The sequence below is a fragment of the Acinonyx jubatus genome, chromosome D4, assembly GCF_027475565.1.
Source record: "Acinonyx jubatus isolate Ajub_Pintada_27869175 chromosome D4, VMU_Ajub_asm_v1.0, whole genome shotgun sequence".
Taxonomy (NCBI): domain Eukaryota; kingdom Metazoa; phylum Chordata; class Mammalia; order Carnivora; family Felidae; genus Acinonyx; species Acinonyx jubatus.
Window position 1 is genome coordinate 90,945,902 of NC_069391.1, and position 19,078 is coordinate 90,964,979.

Below are 19,078 nucleotides of genomic sequence, written 5' to 3' on the forward strand. Positions count from 1 at the left end.
TAGCGTAGTTCTATTTTTAATTTTTTGATGAATCTCCATACTGTTTTCCAGAGTGGCTGCACCAGTTTGCATTCCCAATGGTGCAAAAGGGTTCTCCTTTCTCTTCATCCTCGCCAGCATCTGTTGTTTCCTGAGTTAATTTTAGCCATTTTGACAGGTATGAGGTGGTATCTCATGGTGGTTTTGATTTGTATTTCCCTGGTGATGAATGATGTTGAACATCTTTTCATGTGTCTGTTAGCCATCTGGATGTCTTCTTTGGAAAAGTGTCTATTCATGTCTTCTGCCCATTTCTTCACTGGATTATTTGTTTTTTGAGTGTTGGATTTGGTAAGTTCTTTATAGATTTTGGATATGAACCCTTTATCCAATATGCTATTTGCAAGTATCTTCTCCCATTTAGTTGACTGTTTCCTTCACTGTGCAGAAGTTTTTATCTTGATGAGGCCCCAATAGTTCATTTTTGCTTTTGTTTCCCTTGCCTCTAGAGACATATCAAGTAAGAAGTTGCTATAGCCTAGGTCAAAGAGGTTTCTGCCTCTTTTCTCCTGTAGGATTTTGATAGTTTCCTGTCTCACATTTAGGTATTTCATCCATTTTGAATTTATTTTTGAGTATGGTGTAAGAGTGTGGTCCAGTTTCATTCTTCTGCATGCCGCTGTCCAGATCTCCCAGCACCATTTGCTAAAGAGATGGTCTTCTTTCCATTGGATGTTATTTCCTGATTTGTCAAAGATTAGTTGGCCATATATTTGTGGGTCCTTCTCTGGGTTCTTTATTCCATTGATCTATTTGTCTGCTTTTTTGTGCCAATACCATACTGTCTTGATTACAGCTTTGTAATACAGCTTGAAGTCCAGGATTGTGATGCCTCCGGCTTTGGTTTTCTTTTTCAACATTACTTAGGCTATTCAGGTATTTTGTGGTTCCATACAAATTTTATGTTTGTTCTAGTTCTGTGAAGAGTGCTGGTGTTATTTTGATAGGGATTGCATTGAATGTGTAGATTACTTTCAGTAGTATCAACATTTTAACAATATTTGTTCTTCCAATTCATGAGCATGGAATGTTTTTCCATTTCTTTCAGTCTTCTTCAATTTCTTTCATAAGCTTTCTGTAGTTTTCAGGGTACAGATTTTTCACTGGTTTAGTGGTTAGGTTTATTCCTAGGTATGTTATGGGTTTTGGTGCATTTGTAAATAGAATCAATTTCTTGATGTCTCTTTCTGTTGCTTCATTATTGGTGTATATAAATGCAATGGATTTCTGTACATTGATTTTATATCCTGTGACTTTACTGAATTCATGTATCAGCTCTAGAGGTTTATTGGTGGAGTCTTTTGGGTTTTCCACGTAGAGTATCATATCATCTATGAAGAGTGAAAGTTTGACTTCTTCATTGCCGATTTGGATGCCTTTTCTTTTTGTTTTCTGATTGCTGAGGCTAGCTAGGACTTTATGTTGAACAACAGTGGTGAGAGTGGACATCTCTGTCGTGTTCCTGACCTTAGGGGGAAAACTCTCAGGTTTTCCTCATTGAGGATGATATTAGTTGTGGGTCTTTCATATATAGGCTTTATGATCTTGAGATATGTTTATTCTATTCCTAATTTTGAGGGTTTTAATTAAGAAAAGATTATGTATTTTGTCAAATTCTTTTTCTTCATCTATTGACAGGATCATATGGCTCTTATACTTTATGAATGTGGTGTATCATGTTGATTGATTTGTGAATATTGAACCATCCCTGCAGCCCAGAAATAAATCCCACTTCATCATGGTGAATAATTATTCTAATGTATTATTGAATTTGATGTGTTAGTATCCTGTTGAGAATGTTTGCATCCATGTTCATCAGGGTTATTGGCCTGGTTTTGGAATCAAGGTAATGTTGGCTTCATAGCATAAGTTTGGAAGCTTTCCTTCCATTTCTTTCCTTTTTTTTGGAACAGTTTGAGAAGAATAGGTATTAACTCTCCTTTAAATATCTGGTAGAATTCCCCTGAGAAATCATCTGGCCCAAGACTCTTGTTTGTTGGGAGATTTTTAATAACCAGTTCAATTTCTTTGTTGATTATGGGCCTGTTCAAATTTTATATTTCTTCTTGTTTAAGTTTTGGTAGTATGTGAGTGTCTAGAAATTTGTTCATTTCTTCCAGTTTGTTGGCATATAATTTTTCATAGTACTCTCAAAATTATTTATATTTCTGTGGTGTTGGTTGTAATCTCTCCTCATTCATTTGTTATTGTATCTATTTGGTTCCTCACTTATTTTTGAGAAGTCTGGTAAGAGTTTTATCAATTTTGTTTATTCTTTCAAAAAGTTATTGCTTTTTTTATATTCATTTTTTTTGTGTTTTTTTTTTTTATTCTATATCACTTATTTCTGCTCTAATCTTTATTGTTTCCCTTCTGCTGGCTTTGGGTTTTATTTTCTGCTCCCTCTCTAGCTCCTTAAGGTGTAAAGTTAGGTTGTGTATTTGGGACTTTCTTGGTTCTTGAGATAGGCCTGAACTGCAATGTATCTTCCTCTTAGGACTGACTTTGCTGCATCACAAAAGGTTTGGGCTGTCATGTTTTCATTTTCATTTGCTTCCATGTATTTTTTAAATTTACTCAATTTCCTGATTAATCCATTCATTCTTTAGTAGGATATTCTTTAACCTCCATGTATTCGAAGCCTTTCCAAATTTCTTCTTGTGGTTGATTTCAAGTTTCATAACATTGTGGTTTGACAATATGGTATGATCTCAATTTTTTTGCACCGGTTGAAGCCTGACTTGTGACCCAATATGTGATCTATTCTGGAGAATGTTCCATGTGCACTTGAGAATGTGTATTCTGCTATTTTAGTATGTAATGTTCTGAATATATCTGTTATGTCCATCTGGTCCAGTGTGTCATTCAGAGCCATTGTTTTCTTGTTGATTTTTTGCTTAGATGATCTGTCTATTTCTATAAGTGAAGTATTAAAGTCTCCTACAATAATGGTATTATCAATAAGTTTGCTTATGTTTGTGATTAATTGATTTATATATTTGGATGCTCTCAAGTTGGGGGCATAAACATTTCCAATCGTTATCTCTTTTTGATGGATAGACCCCTTCGTTATGACATAATGCCCTTCTTCATCTCTTATTACAGTCTTTGTTTTAAACTCTAGTTTGTCAGATATAAGTACGGCTACTCCAGCTTTCTTTTGACATCCAGTAGTATGATGCGATGGTTCTCTATCCCCTCACTTTCAATCTGCTGGTATCCTCAGGTCTAAAATGAGTCTCTTGTAGGCAGCACATACATGGATCTTGTTTTTTATCCATTCTGATACCCTATGTCTTTTGATTGGAGAGTCTAGTCCATTTACATTCAGAGTGATTACTGAAAGATATGAATTTAGTGCCACTGTGTTATCTGAAGATTTTGTGTTTCTGACAATGTTCTCTGCTCCTTGTAGTTTTGCTGCTTTCCACTCAGAGTCCCCCCTTAAAATTTCTTGCAGGGTTGGCTTAGTGGTCACGAAATGCTTTAGTTCTGGTTTGTCTGGGAAAGTCTTTATCTCGCCTTCTATTCTAAATGGCAGCCTCACTGGTTGAAGGATTCTGGGCTGCATATTTTTCGTATTTAGTATATTGAATATTTCCTGCCATCCCCTTCTGTTCTGCCAGGTTTCAGTGGACAGGTCTACTACTAACCTACATGTCTACCCTTGTAGACTAAGGACCTTTAGTCCCTAGCTGCTTTCAGAATTCTCTCTTTATCTTTGTATTTTGCAAGTTTCACTTTGATATGTCTTGGTGTTGACCTGTTTTTGTTGATTTTAAAGGGAGTTCTCTGTGTCCCTTGGACTTGGATGCCTATTTCTTTCCCCAGATTAAGGAAGTTCTCAGCTATAATTTGTTCTAATAAATCATCTGCCCCTTTCTCTTGCTCTTCTTCTGGACCTCCTATAATACAGATATTGTTTTGTTTCATACCATCGCTTAGTTCTTTAATTCTCCCCTTGTGATCTAGTAATTCCTTTTCCCTTTTTTTTCAGCTTCATCACTTTCCATAATTTTATCTTCTGTTTCATCTGTTCTCTCCCCTGCTTCTTCTGTCCTCGCTGTCACTGTATCTAGTTAATTTTGCATCTCAGTTACCGCGTTTTTAAATTAATCCGGACTAGTTCTTACATCTTGGATCTCTGCAGCAAGGGTTTCTCTGGGGTCTTCTATGCTTTTTTCAAGCCTGGCTGTTAGTCTTATAACTGTTGTTCTAAATTCTTGTTCAGATATATTGTTTATATCTGTTTTGGGCAATTCCCTGGCTATGATTTTTTTCTCGACCTTTCTTTTGGAGAGAATGCCTCCATCTTGTCATTTTGATGAAGTTTCTGTCTTTTGCGTATTTTAAAAGCTTGTTATGTGTCCTGCACCTGAGAGTACTACTTTGTTAAAAAGGTGTCATACAGTGTCTGGGGCCTGATGCTCCAGAAATTGTTTCTGTTGTATGTTGCATGCACTCTGCTTTTGCATTTGGCTGCTCAATCCCACCGCAGTCTTCTGCAGAGTTCCTCCTTGCTTGCAATGGTGGAGTGTTTGGACCTTTATCTAGGTGTGCTTTGATTTGTTGAAGTGACCCTAGAAAAAAAAGGGTGGGGGGGGGATGGGAAGCCCGATCCCATAAAAAGAGAACAAGGAATGGGAGAAAAGAAAACCAGAGAATCAAAAAACTGTAAGGCTAATTAAAAGGAAAGAAAAAGAAGAATAAAAGCAGAAGAAAAAAGATGGAATGTGAATAGAAGTAAAAAGCCTGATCAAAAAAAATTATATATATATAACAAAAAAATCAGAAACTATGAGCCTAATTAAAAGAAAAAAAAAGAAAAGGGAAGAAAGAAAGAAAAGAGAAAAAAAAATTGTCTGTTGGTGCCTGGGGATTGGTGGTTGTGCTGGTCGGGAGAAGCCAGCTGCCTTGGGTCCGTCAGTCTTGCTGTAGTAAATAAGCACTTGCCAGGCATGGAGGGGTGGGGTTTGATATAAATGGGTCCCACCTTCACTGGGGGCCGCTGTGCTGCTCTCTGAAGGCCCACTGTGTTGGTGATGGGAGGAAAAATGACCATCACTCCAATCTCTCCTCCCTGGACTGGGACTCTCAACCCACGTTGTTCAGGAAGCCTTCACAGAATAGTGAGGGCGGTCAGCTTGCCCCATGCCACAGCTCTCCTGAGATTTCCTTTTGGTGCTTGACTAGGATTCAATACCAGATGTCTTAATAGACCCAGCACCACATGGATCTGCTCCTGTCTTCCGGAGTAGAACCTTTACACTGTGCTGATGAAATGCTTTTGGCTGGCACCTGCAGGGTCTTTTGTCCTTGGGGAGGCAATAACTTCTCTTCCCAAAGTACTCTGGGAAGAGGACTGTTCTCTCCCAGTGTGTCCTGGAGATTGCTACACCACGCTATGCACTCTGGGGCCAGCTCCCTCTTCCCCAGGAGTGCATGCCATGGCTCTGCTCCAGGCAAAGTTGCCCACTTCCAAAACCTCCAAGTTTCAGCTCCCAAGGCTGTTTACAAAAAAGAACTGGCAATCTCTGTACTTCTCGTTCCCCAGTATGTGGTCCAGAGAGGTTTTATTCTTGTGCTAGCTCGATGCTTCACTTTCACAACCCCTCTCTTTCTCTCCTTTTGTCTCTCCACAGAAAGGGTTCCTTCCCTCTGTGGCTATGCCATATTATCTCTCCCAATTCACATACATACACCTCTATCCTGCCAAGCTATCTCCCTTCAACTGTGGAGATCCTTATGCTGCTCCACACATCACTTTCCTGGATATTCCAAGTGATCTGACCTCAAAACAGCTGTTTGAGGGATCAGGAAAATTCTGGTCCCACTACTTCTCCACCGTCTTAACTTAGGATTGATATATTTCAGTGTTATTTCATTTTCCTTTAAAAACTGAGGTGAAATACACGCATACACTCATGCACACACAATCATCTTTATCATCTTTATCTATTTGTCTATTGATGGACATTAGATTGTAACCATATTTTGTCTATTGTAAATAATGCTGTAGTAAGCATAAGGGTGTATATATCCTTTCAAATTAATGTTTTCATTTTCTTTTTTAAATTTTTTAAATGTTTATTTTTGAAGGAAAGAGAGACAGCGTGAGCAGGGGAGGGGCAGAGACAGAGGGAGACACAGAATCCGAAACAGGCTCCAGGCTCCAAGCTGTCAGCGCAGAACCCACCTCGGGGCTCGAACTCACAAACTGTGAAAACATGACCTGAGCCGAAGTTGGTCATTTAACTGACTGAGCCACCCAGGCGCCCCAATGTTTTCATTTTCTTTAGGTAAGTGCCCAGTAGTGGGATTATTGGATTCTATGGTATTTCTATTTTTATTTTTTTGAGGAATATCAGTGCTGTTTTACACAATGGCTGTATCAAATTACATTCTGACAGTGCACTAAGATTCCCTTTTCTCCACATCCTCGTCAACATTTGTTATTTTTTGTCTTTTGACACTAGCCATTCTGACAGGTGTGAGATATCTCATTGTGGTTTTGATTTGCATTTCCTTGATGATGAGTGAGGTTGAGCATATTTTCATGAGCCTGTTGGAGAAATAGCTATTTCAGGTCCTCTACCCATTTTGAATCATATGACGGTGATGTTGATGATGATGTTGTTGATGATGATGAGTTTGCTAATGAGTTGTATTCTGGATACTAACCCTTATCAGATATATCATTTGCAAACGTCTTCCCCAATTCCAAGGTTGTCTTTTTATTTTGTTGGCTTCCCTCACTATGCAAAAGCTTATTTTGATGTAGTCCCAATAGTTCATTTTTGCTTTTGTTTATCTCACTAACTATAGCCAATGTCTGAGAAATTACTATGTTCTCCTCTAGGACTTTTATGGTTTCAGGTCTCACATTTAGGTTTTTAATCCATTTTGAGTTTATTTTTGTGTATGATGTTAGCAAATTGTTTAATTCTTTTGCATGTAGCTGTCCAGATTCCCGAACCATTTGTAAAAGAGACTGTCTTTTCCCCATTGTATATTCTTGCCTCTTTTGTGATAGATTAATTGACCATATAAGTGTGGGTTTATGTCTGGGATCTTTATTCTATTCCATTGATCTACATGTTTGTTTTTATGCCAATACCATACAGCTTTGATTACTACAGTTCTATAGTATATCTTGAAACCTGGGGCTGTGATACCTCCAGCTTTGTTTTTAATTAAGATTGCTTTGGTTATTCAGGGTCTTTTGTGCTTCCATGCAAATTTTAGGATTATTTCTAGTTCTGAGAAAAAAAATGCTATTGGTAGTTTGATAGAGATTGCATTGAATCTGTATATTGCTTTGGATAGTGTGGAATTTCAACAATATTAATTCTTCCAATATTTGAGCATGGAATATCTTTCCATTTCTTTGTGTCAGCTTCAATTTATTTTATATATATATGTTGTACTTTTCAGAATGCAAGTCTTTTAATTCTTTGGTTAAATTTATTCCTAGGTATTCTTTTTGGTACAAATGTAAATGGATTTTTAGAAATTTTTCTTTCTGATTTGTTATTAGTGTACATATTTCTGGATATTAATTTTGCATCCTGCAAGTTTACTGGATGTATTTATTCTAGAAGTTTTTTGGTGGAATGTTTAGGGTTTTCTGTGTATAGCATCATGATATATGCAAATAATGACATTTTAACATCTTCTTTATCAATAATAATGTGTCTTATTTCTTTTTCTTGTCTGATTTCTGAGTGTAAGATGTCCAGTACTATGTTGACTAAAAGTGGCAAGAGTGGACATCTTTGTCTTCTTTCTGATCCTAAAGAAAACCTCTGTTTTTACAGAGTATGTATGGTGTTAGCTGTGTTTTTTTTAATGTTGATTTGGAGAGAGCACAAGTAAGGGAGAGACAGAGAGAGGGGCAGAGGATCCGAAGGAGGCTCTGTGCCAACAGCTTTGGTGCTTATGGCAGTGAGCCTGATATGAGGCTTGAACTCATGATCCATGAGACCATGACCTGAGCCAAAGTCAGACACTCAACCGACTAAGCCACCCAAGCACCCCAATGGGTTTTTCATATATGGCCTTAATATGTTATGTTCCCTTAAGCCCACTTTGTTATTATCATGAATGGATGTTGAATTTTGTCAAATTCTTTTTCTGAATTTATTGAGATTATATAAATTTTTCCTTTGTTTTATTGATGTAGTGTATCATGTTGATTGAGGGGCAAATCACTATCATCCTTGCATACCCAGAATACATCCTACTTGATCATTGTGAAGTATCCTTTTAGTATATTCTTTTTTTTTCTGACTAACATTCTCTTTTTTTCTTCCAACATATTAAATTCACTTAGTTCACATATAGTGTAGTACTGGATTCAGAAGTAGAATTTAGTGATTCATCACTTACATATAACACTCAGTGCTCATTACAAGTGCTCTCCTTAGTGTCCATCACTCATTTAGCCCATCCCCCCACCCACCTCGCCTCTAGCAACACTGTTTGTTCTCTTTAGTTAAGAGTCTGTTCTGGTTTCTCTCCTTCTCTGTTTTTATCTTATTTTTCCTTCCCTTCAACAGTGTTCATCTGTTTTGTTTCTCAAATTCCACATGGGTGAAATCATATATTTTTTTCTGCCTGACTTATTTTGCTTTGCATAATACACTCTAGTTCCATCCCCATCACTGCAAATGACAAGATTTCATTCTTTTTGATGGCTGAGTAATATTCCATTGTAAATATACACCACATCTTTATTCATTAATCAGTCAATGGACATTTGGGCTTTCTCCATAGTATGGCTATTTTTTAATGTTTACTTATTTATTTTTGAGAGAGAGACCACAAGTGGGGGAGGGGAGGAGAGAGGGATGGAGACACAGAATCCAAAGCAGGCTCCAGGCTCTGAGCTGTCAGCACAGAGCCTGATGCAGGGCTCAAACCCACAAACCATGAGATCACGACTTGAGCCAAAGTTGGACACTTAACTGACTCAGCCACCCATGCCCCCTTGGCTATTGTTGATAATGCTGCTATAAACATCAAGGTGTATGTGTCCCTTCAAATCTTTATTTTTCTATCATTTGGTAAATACTTAGTAATGCAATTACTGGGTTGTAGGGTAGTTCTATTTTTAATTTTTTGAGGAACCTCCATATTCTCCAGAGTGGCTGCACCAGTTTGCATTACCATCAAAAGTGTAAGAGAGTTTCCTTTCTCCACATCCTTGCCAATATCTATTGTTTAATGAGTTGTTCATTTTTGCCATTCTGACAGGTTTGAGGTGTTATCTCATTGTGGTTTTGATGTGTATTTCCCTGATGATGAGTGATGAGCATTTTTTCATGTCAGCCATTTGTATGTCTTCTTCAGAGAAATGTCTGTTCACGTCTGTTGCCTATTTCTTAACTGGATTACTTATTTTTGGGGTGTTCAGTTTGATAAGTTCCTTACAGATTTTATCAGATACATAATTTGAAAGTATCTTCCCCCATTCTGTAGGCTGCCTTTTAGTTTTGTTGATTGTTTCCTTCACTGTTAAGAAGTTTTTCATATTGATGAGGTCCAAATAGTTCATGTTTGCTTTTGCTTCCCCTGCCTCTGGAGACGTGTCTACTAAGACATTGCTCTGGCCAAAGTCAAAGAGGTTACTGCCTGTGTTGTCTTCCAGGATTTTGATGGTTTCCTGTCTCACATTTAGGCCTTTCATCCATTTTGAATTTATTTTTGTGTATGGTGTACGAAAGTGGCCTAGTTTCATTCTTCTGCATGTTGCTGTCCAGTTTTCCCAGCATCATTTGTGGAAGAGACTTTTTTCCATTGGATACTCTTTCTTGCTTTGTCAAAGATGAGTTGACCATATAGTTGTGGGTCCATTTCTGGATTTTCTGTTGTGTTCTGTTGATCTATCTGTCTGTTTTTGTGCCAGTACCATGCTGTCTTGATGACTACAACTTTGTAGTATAGCTTGAAATCCAGAATCGTGATGCTTCCGGTTTTGTTTTTCTTTTTCAGGATTGCTTTGGCTATTCAGGATCCTTCATGGTACCATAAAAGTTTTAGGGTTGTTTATTCTAGCTCTGTGAAAAACGCTGGTGGTATTTTGGTAGGAATTGCATTAAGTGTGTAGGTTATTTTGGGTAGAACAGACATTTTGACAGTGTTTGTTCTTCCAATCCATGAACATAGAATGCTTTTCCATTTCTTTGTGTCATCTTCTATACGTTTTCAGAGTACAGATTTTTTCCTTTTGGTTGGGTTTATTCCTAGGTATCTAATTGCTTTTGGTGCAGTTATAAATGGGATCTATTCCTTGATTTTTTTTCTATTGCTTCATTACTGATTTATAGAAATGCACGAGATTTCTGTACATTGATTTTATATCCTGCGACTTTGCTAAATTCATGTATTAGTTGTAGCAATTTTTTGGTGGAGTCTTTTGGGTTTTCTACATAAAATATCATGTCATATGCACATAGTGAATGTTTGACTTCTTCTTTGCTGATTTAGATGCCTTTTATTTCTTTTGTTGTCTGCTAAGGCTAGTATTTCTAGTGCTATGTTAAATAGTAATGGTGAGAGTAGACATCTGTGTCTTGTTTCTGACCATAGGGGAAAGGCTTTGTTTTTCCCCATTGAGGATATTAGCTGTGGGTCTTCTGTATATAGCCTTTTTGATGTTGAGGTATGTTCTATCTATTCCTACTTTGTTGAGGGTTTTAATAAGAATGGATCCTGTATTCTGTCAAATACTTTTTCTGCATCCATTGAGAGGTTCATATAATTCTTATTCGTTCTTTTAGTAGGGTGATATATCACAATGATTTGCAAATACTGAACCACCCTTGCAGCCCAGGAATAAATCCCACTTGATTTTGGTGAATCATTCTTTTAATGTACTGTTGGAGTCGTTTTGCACTTGTTGACAACTTTTGCATCTGTGTATATCAGGGATATTGGCCTGTAATTCTCCTTTTCAGTGGGGTATTTGCTTTTGGAATCAAGGTAATGCTGGCCTCGTACAATGAGTTTGGAAGTTTTCATTTCTATTTTTTGGAAAAGTTTGAGGATAGGTATTAACTCTTTTTTAAATGGAAGGGCACCTGGGTGGCTCAGTTGGTTGGGCATCTGACTTTGGCTCAGGTCATGATCTCATGGTCCATGGAATTGAGTCCCGCGTTGGGCTCTGTGCTGACAGCTCAGAGTCTGGAGCCTGCTTCAGGTTCTGTGTCTCCTTCTATCTGCCCCTCCCCACTCACACTCTGTCTCTCAAAAATAAATAAATGTTAAAAAGAAAAAATTTTAATGTCTGGTAGTATTCCCCTAGGAAGCCATCTGTCCCTAGATTTTTGTTTGTTGGGAGATTTTTGATTACTGTTTCAATTTCTTTGCTGCTTATGGTCTATTCCAATTTTCTATTTCTTCCTCTTTCAGTTTTGGTAGTTTGTTTCTAGAAATTTATCCATGTCCTCCAGGTTGCCCTTTTTGTGGGTAGTTTTTCCTGATATTCTTGTAATTGTATTTCTGAAGTGTTGGTTTTGATCTCTCCTCTTTCATTTGTGATTTTTGAGTCATTTTTCTTTTTGATAAGTCTGGTTAAGGGTTTATCAATTTTATTAATTCTTTCAAGAACCAGCTTCCAGTTTCATTGATCTATTCTTGTCTGTTTCTGCATTGTTTATTTCTGTTCCAGTCTTTATTATTTCCCTTCTGCTGGCTTTACACTTTATTTGCTGTTCCTTTTCTAGCTCCTTTAGGTGTAAGGGAAGATTGTGTTTTTGAGACCTTTCTTGCTTCTTGAGATAGGCCTGTATTTCAATATACTTCCCTCCTAGAGCTGTCTTTTCTGCCTCCCCAAAGTCTCAACTGTTGTGTTTTCATTTTCATTGGCTTCCATGTACTTTTTCTTAATTTCCTGGTTAACTGGTTGGTTCTTTAGTAAGTTGTTTTTAACCTCCATGTATTTGTGATCTTTCCAAATTTTTTTCTTGTGGTTTACTTCAATTCTCATAGTGTTGCGATCCAAATATATGCATGCTATGATCTCAATCTTTTTGTAGATGTTGAGACCTGATTTGTGACCCTGTATATAATTTATTCTGGAGATCATGTGCACTCAAAAAGAGTGTGTATTTTGCTGATTGAGGATGGAATGTTCTGAATATATCTGCTAAGTCCATCAGGTCGTCCAGTGCCATTCAAAGCCATTGTTTCCTTGTGGATTTTCTGCTTATTTAATTTGTAAGGGGGTGTTAAAGTCCCCTCATATTATTATCAATGATTTTCTTTGTTAGTAATGATTTATATATTTGTGTGCTTTCATGTTGGGGGTATAAATATTTATAATTGGTAGATCTTGTTGATGGACAGAGCCCTTAAGTATGATATATAATGCCCTTCTTAATCTCTTGTTATAGCCTTTGTTTCTAAATTTCTTTTAACACTTATTCACTCTTGAGAGAGAGACACAAAGTGTGAGTGGGGAGGGGCAGAGAGAGAGGGAGACACAGAATCTGAAGCAGGCTCCTGGCCTTGAGCTGTCAGACAGAGCCCGATGCAAAGCTCGAACCCATGAACAGCGAGGTCATGACCTGAGCCCAAATCGGATGCTTAACCGAGACACCCAAGCACCTTTATAGTCTTTCTTTTAAAATGTAGTTTATCTAATATAATAAGTATAGCTACTCTTTCTTTGGCATCCATTAGCATGAAATCTGGTTCTGCATCCCCTCACTTTCAATCTGCTGATGTCTTTAGTTCTAAAATGAGTCTCCTGGGGGCGCCTGGGTGGCTCAGTCGGTTAAGCGTCTGACTTTGGCTCAGGTCATGATCTCACGGTCCGTGAGTTCGAGCCCCGTGTCGGGATCTGTGCTGACAGCTCAGAGCCTGCAGCCTGCTTCCGATTCTGTGTCTCCCTCTCTCTCTGACCCTCCCCCATTCATGCTCTCTGTCTCAAAAATAAATAAACATTAAAAAAATTTTTTAAATGAGTCTCCTATATGCAGCATATAGATGGGTCTTGTGGGTTTTTAAAAAATGTTTTTTTTAAATTTACATCCAAATTAGCATATAGTGCAACAATGATTTCAGTAGATTCCTTAGTGCCCCTTACCCATTTAGCCCATCCCCCCTCCCACAACCCCTCCAGTAAACCCGGTTTGTTCTCCATATTAATGAGTCTCTTCTGTTTTGTCCCCCTCCCTGTTTTTATATTATTTTTGTTTTCCTTCCCTAATGTTCATGTTTTCCCTTACAGTCCTCATATGAGTGAAGTCATATGATATTTGTCTTTCTCTAATTTCACTTAGCATAATACCCTCCAGTCCCATCCATGTAGTTGCAAATGGCAAGATTTTATTCTTTTTGATTGCTGGGTAATACTCCATTGTGTGTGTGTGTGTGTGTGTGTGTGTACACACACATACATACACACCACATTTTCTGTATCCATTCATCCATCCATGGACATTTGGGCTCTTTCCATACTTCGGCTATTGTTGATAGTGCTGCTATAAACATGGGGGTGCAGTGTCCCTTCGAAACAGCACACCTGTATCCTGTGGATAAATGCCTAGCAGTGCAATTGCTGGGTCATAGGGCAGTTCTATTTTTAGTTTTTTGAGGAAGCTCCATACTGTTTTCCAGAGTGGCTGTACCAGCTTGCATTCCCAGGGTCTTGTGGTTTTTTTAATCTGATATCCTGTGTATTTTGGTTGGAACATTTAGTCCAGTTACATTCAGAGTGATTACTGAAAAATACGACTTTAGTGCCATTGTGTTATGTCTAAAGTTGGTATTTCTGGTTATGTTCTCTGTTCCCTTCTAGTTTTTCTTGCTTTTAGGGGTTTTTTTTTGTCCCACTCTAAGAGTCCCCCTTAATATTTCTTGAAGAGCTGGTTTAGTGCTAAATTCTTTTAGTTTTTGTCAGAGAAACTCTTATCTCTCCTCTTAGGAATGACAGCCTTGCTGGATAAAGTATTCTGGCTGTATATTTTTCCCATTTAGAATGTTGAATATATCCTGCCCCTCCCTTCAGGCATGCTAAGTTTTGGTGGACAGATCTGTGAATCTTCTCTTCCCTTTTAGATTAAGGACTTTTTTCCTTTTCTGCGTTTAGGTTTCTTTCCTTGTCTGTGTATTTTGTGAATTTGACTGATATGCCTTGGTGATGACCAGCTTTTCTTAAATTTAATGGGACATCTCTGTGCTTTTCGGATTTTGATGTCTATCTTTCCCCAGATTAGGGAAGTTTTTAGGTACGGTTTGTTCAAATAAACCTTCTGCCCCTGTTTCTCTCTCTTCATCCTCTGGGACTCTTATGATCAAATGTTACTCCACTTTAATAAGTTGCTGAGTTTCCTAAGTCTACCTTCATGATGACTGACTTTTGTTTCCTCATTTTCAGCTTATTTTCCATAATTTTATCTTCTATATCACTAATTGTTCCTCTGCTTCATCCATCCTCACTGTTGTGGCACCCATTCAGGTTTGCAGCTCAGTTATACATTTATAATTTGTGCCTGACTAGACTTTGCTTTTATTTGTACAGGAAAGGATTCTCTAGGTTCTTCTATGCTTTTTTGAAGCCCACTAGAATCCTTGTAATTGTTTTAAATAGTACTTCAGACAACTTACTTGTATCTGTAATGATTAAATCCCTGGCCATGATTCCATCCTATTCTTTCTTCTGGGATGAATTCCTCTGGTTTGTCGTTTTGGAGACAAAAAAAATAATAAAATTTAAAAAGCTAAAAACATAAATAAATAAAGGAAGCTAGATTCTAGGTTTTAGTCTGCTTGACAGAAAAAGGAAGAAAAAGATAAAGTAAAATTAAACAAAGAAAAATTAGCTCTTTCTGTATCCAGGAAAAAAAAAATCCAGAGACATAAAAACAAACCCAAAGGAAGCTAGATACTGTTTCCTCTAAAACTGATGCTTTGCAGCACTCTATGACTATAGACTTGGTAAAAAGTCAAATTTTAAGTGAAATGGCAAGGTTCTTGTCCTTCTCTGACTTAGTTCACTTAACACAATACTCTCTAGGTCTGTCCATATCGTCACAAATGGCAGAGTCTCATTCTTTACATAGCAATGTGTATATATACACCACATCTTTTTTATCCATTCATCTATTGATGGGCACTTAGGTTGCTTAACATATCTTGGCTATTGTACATAACGCTGCAGTTCTCCCATCACCATTTGCTAAAGAAACATTGTTACACGGAACCCGCACTACTGGGAACACATAACCTTGGAATGGCCAAAGACGTTCCGATGTGAGCCAGGTAGAGGCAGCCTCCATCATTGTGTCCTGTGTCCCTATGCATCTGCAAATCCTCGGCATCATCCAGCTAGCTTGCTTGCTTGCTTTTTTTTTTTTTTTGGTCAGCCTAATAGTGCAAAGTGATAGGTCATTACTGTTTTATTTTGTTGTGATTACTAATGATTTTGAGCACTTTATCCTGTACTTTAGGATTTGGTTTCTTCTGCAAATTATGTTTCCTCTTTGTTCAATTTAGGGGTTGCTGTCAACAGCATGTCTTAATTTTGGTTATGGTGTCACTTGTACAAAAGATTTAAATCTTTATATAGACTAATTATTTTGCTATAAGTTTTGCTTTTGTATTATTTAATCCTGCTTTAAAAGCCTACTCTTTTCTAATTTTTTCCCTATAACTTAAAAAAAAAGTTTAGATCCTTCACACATAAAAAACTTATTTTTGTGCACAGTATGAGGAAAGGATCTGCTTCATTCCATGTGGATAGCCAGTCCTTCCAAGATCACTTACTGAAGCATCATTTCTCCATTCTGATTTGAAATGTCACCTATCGTATACCAAATTTCAAAATATACATAGGTCTGTTTCTTGATCCTCTATTTATTGTCTATTCATGCACTGATGCTGCTGGTCTCAATGATAAAATTTAACTTTGTCTTCATAATTCACAGGGCAGGTCTACCCCTTCCTCTGCCTTTTTGTTTCTGCAAGATTGTCTTGACTACTCTTGTACAGATGCATATAAATCAGATAATCATCTTTTTACATTCTATTTTTTAAACGGTAGCAATTTTATCAGTATTGCTTTCAATATATGGCCTCTTAAAAGTAGTAATTCTTCTATCATGAACATGGGTTATCTCTCTATTCTTTATTCCTTTAGAAAAGCTGTGTTTTTTCTTCATAAAGTTTTTTTTCATTTTAGATTATTCCAAGGTATCATAGTTGCCAGTGTTGTGGCAAATGGGATAATTTTCCTATCATATTTTCTAATTATTATTACACTGATCTCAATATGTTACACTGACTTCCAATATTATTTTCAAATCATGCTGATTTGCTAATTCTAATGCTTAGGTTTCTAAGGGAGAAGGTACTGTTTGGAAATTACAACAAACATATCCATTTCTAATATTTTTAGAATTTTTAAAAAATTTTACAATTAATCAGCGCCTCCAGGGCAATACTTTTTTTTTTTTTTTAATACAATTTATTGTCAAGTTACCTAACATATAGTGTATGCTCTCGGCTTCAGGAGTAGATTCCCATGATTAATTGTTTACATACAACAACCAGTGCCCATCTCAACAAGTGGCCTCCTCAATGTCCATCACCCATTTCCCCCTCTCCCTTGCCCCCCCCCCATCAACCCTCAGTTTGTTCTCTGTATTTAAGAGTCTCTTATGGTTTACCTCCCTCTCTGTTTGAAACGATTTTCCCCTTCCCTTCCCCCATGGTCTTCTGTTAAGTTTCTCAAATTCCATATATGAGTGAAAATATATGATATCTCTCTCTGACTGACTTATTTCACTTACCATAATACCCTCCAGTTCCATCCACGTTGTTGCTAATGGCAAGACTGCATTCTTTCTCATTGTCAAGTAGTATTCTGTTGTACATATAAATCACATCTTCTTAGCCATTCTTCAGTTGATGGACATTTGGGCTCTTTCCATACTTTGATTATCGTTGATAGTGCTGCTATAAACAATGGAGTACATGTGCCCCTGTGAATCAGCACTCCTGCATCCTTTGAATAAACTCCTAGTAGTGCTATTGCTGGGTCATAGGATAATTCTATTCTTAATTTTTGAAGAACCTCCATACTGTTTCCAGAGTGGCTGCACCAGTTTGCATTCCCACCAACAGTGCAAGAGGGTTCCCATTTCTCCACATCCCCATGAGCATCTGTTCATTCCTGAGTTGTTAATTTTAGCCATTCTGACAGATATGTGGTGGTATCTCATGCTGGTTTTGATTTGTATTTCCCTGATGATGTGATGTTGAGCATCTTTTCGTGGCCATCTGGATGTCTTCTTTGGAAAAGTGTCTATTCATGTCTTCTACCCATTTCTTCACTGAAGTATTTGTTTTTCAGGTGTTGAATCTGGTAAGTTCTCTATAGATTTTGATGTCATTTGCAAGTATCTTTTCCCATCCTGTCAGTTGCCTTTTAGTTTTGTTGATTGTTTCCTTTGCTGTGCAGAAGGTTTTTGTCTTGATGATGTCCCAATAGTTCATTTTTGCTTTTAATTCCCTTGCCTTTGGAGATGTGTCAAGCAAGAAATTGCTGTGGCTGAGGTCAAAGAGGTTGTTTCCTGGGGTTTTGATGGCTTCCTGGCTCACATTTAGGTCTTTCATCCATTTTGAGTTTTTGCGTACGGTGTAAGAAAGTGGTCCAGTATCATTATTCTGTATGTTGCTATCCAGTTCTCCCAGCACCATTTGCTAAAGAGACTGTCTGTTTTCCAATGGATACTCTTTCCTGCTTTGTTAAAGATTAGTTGGCCAGACATTTGTGGGTCCAATTCTTGGTTCTCTATTCTATTCCATTGGTCTATGTGTTTGTTTTTGTGCCAATATCATACTATCTTGATGATTACAGTTTGTAGTAGAGGCTAAAGTCTGGGATTGTGATGCCTCCCACTTTGGTTTTCTCTTTCAATATTACTCTGGCTATTTGGGGTCTTTTGTGTTTCCATACAAATTTTAAGATTGTTTGTTCTAGCTTTGAGAAGATAGCTGGTGCAATTGGCATTGCAGTGAATGTGTAGAGTGCTTTGGTTAGTATTGACATTTTAACAATATTTGTTCTTCCAATCCGTGAGCATGGAATGTTTTTCCATTTCTTTGTGTCTTCTTCAATTTTCTCGCAAGTTTTCTATAGTTTTCAGTATAGAGATCTTTTACATCTTTCGTTAGGTTTATTATTATTTGGTTGGTTAGGTTTGCTTTCTCTTTCTGTTGCTTCATTATGGGTGCATAGAAACACAACCGATATCTGTACATTGATTTTGTACCCTAGGGTTTTGCTGAATTCATGGATCAGTTCTAGCAGCTTTTTGGTGGAGTCAGGTTTTCCATGTAGAGTATTTTGTCATCTGCGAAAAGTTAAAGTTTGACTTCTTTGTCGATTTTGATACCTTTGATTTCATTTTGTTGTCTGAATTCTGATGCTAGGACTTCTAACACTATGTTAAACAACACTGGTGAGAGTGGACATCCCGGTCGTGTTCCTGATCTCAGGAGGAAAGCTCTTAGTTTTTCTCCATTGAGGAGATAATAGCTGTGGACTTTTCATGTATGGCTTTTTTGATGTTAAGGTATGTTCCTTCTATACTGACTTTCTTAAGAGTTTTTATTAAGAAATGATGCTGTATTTTATCAAATGATTTTTATGCATCTATTGACAGGTTCATATGTTTCTTATCCTTTCTTCTATTAACGTGATATATCACACTGATTGATTTGCAAATGTTGAACCAGCTCTGCAGCCCAGGAATGAATCTCACTTGATCATGGTTAGTAATTCTTTTTATATGCTGTTGAATTCGATTTGCTAGTATGTCACTGGGAATTTTCACATCCATGTTCATCAGGGATATTGGCCTGCAATTCTCCTTTTTAGTGGTGTCTCTGTCTGGTTTGGGAATTAAAGTAACACTGGCTTCATAGAAAGAATCCAGAAGCTTTCCTTCCATTTCTATTTTTTGGTACAGCTTGAGAAGGATAGGTATTAACTCTGCAGTAAATGTCTGGTAGAATTCCCCAGGGAAGC

The 19,078-nt window shown here is 37.3% G+C and overlaps 1 long non-coding RNA gene across 1 annotated transcript in view; it reads left to right on the forward strand.

Moving 5' to 3' along the window:
* LOC128312264 (uncharacterized) overlaps window positions 1-15,977 on the forward strand; it is a 34,737-nt gene extending 18,760 nt beyond the window's left edge. The window contains exon 4 of the long non-coding RNA XR_008291348.1: window positions 6,139-15,977. This is a non-coding gene — a long non-coding RNA (uncharacterized LOC128312264). The remainder of the gene's footprint in view (window positions 1-6,138) is intronic.
* Window positions 15,978-19,078: the final 3,101 nt, after the last annotated feature.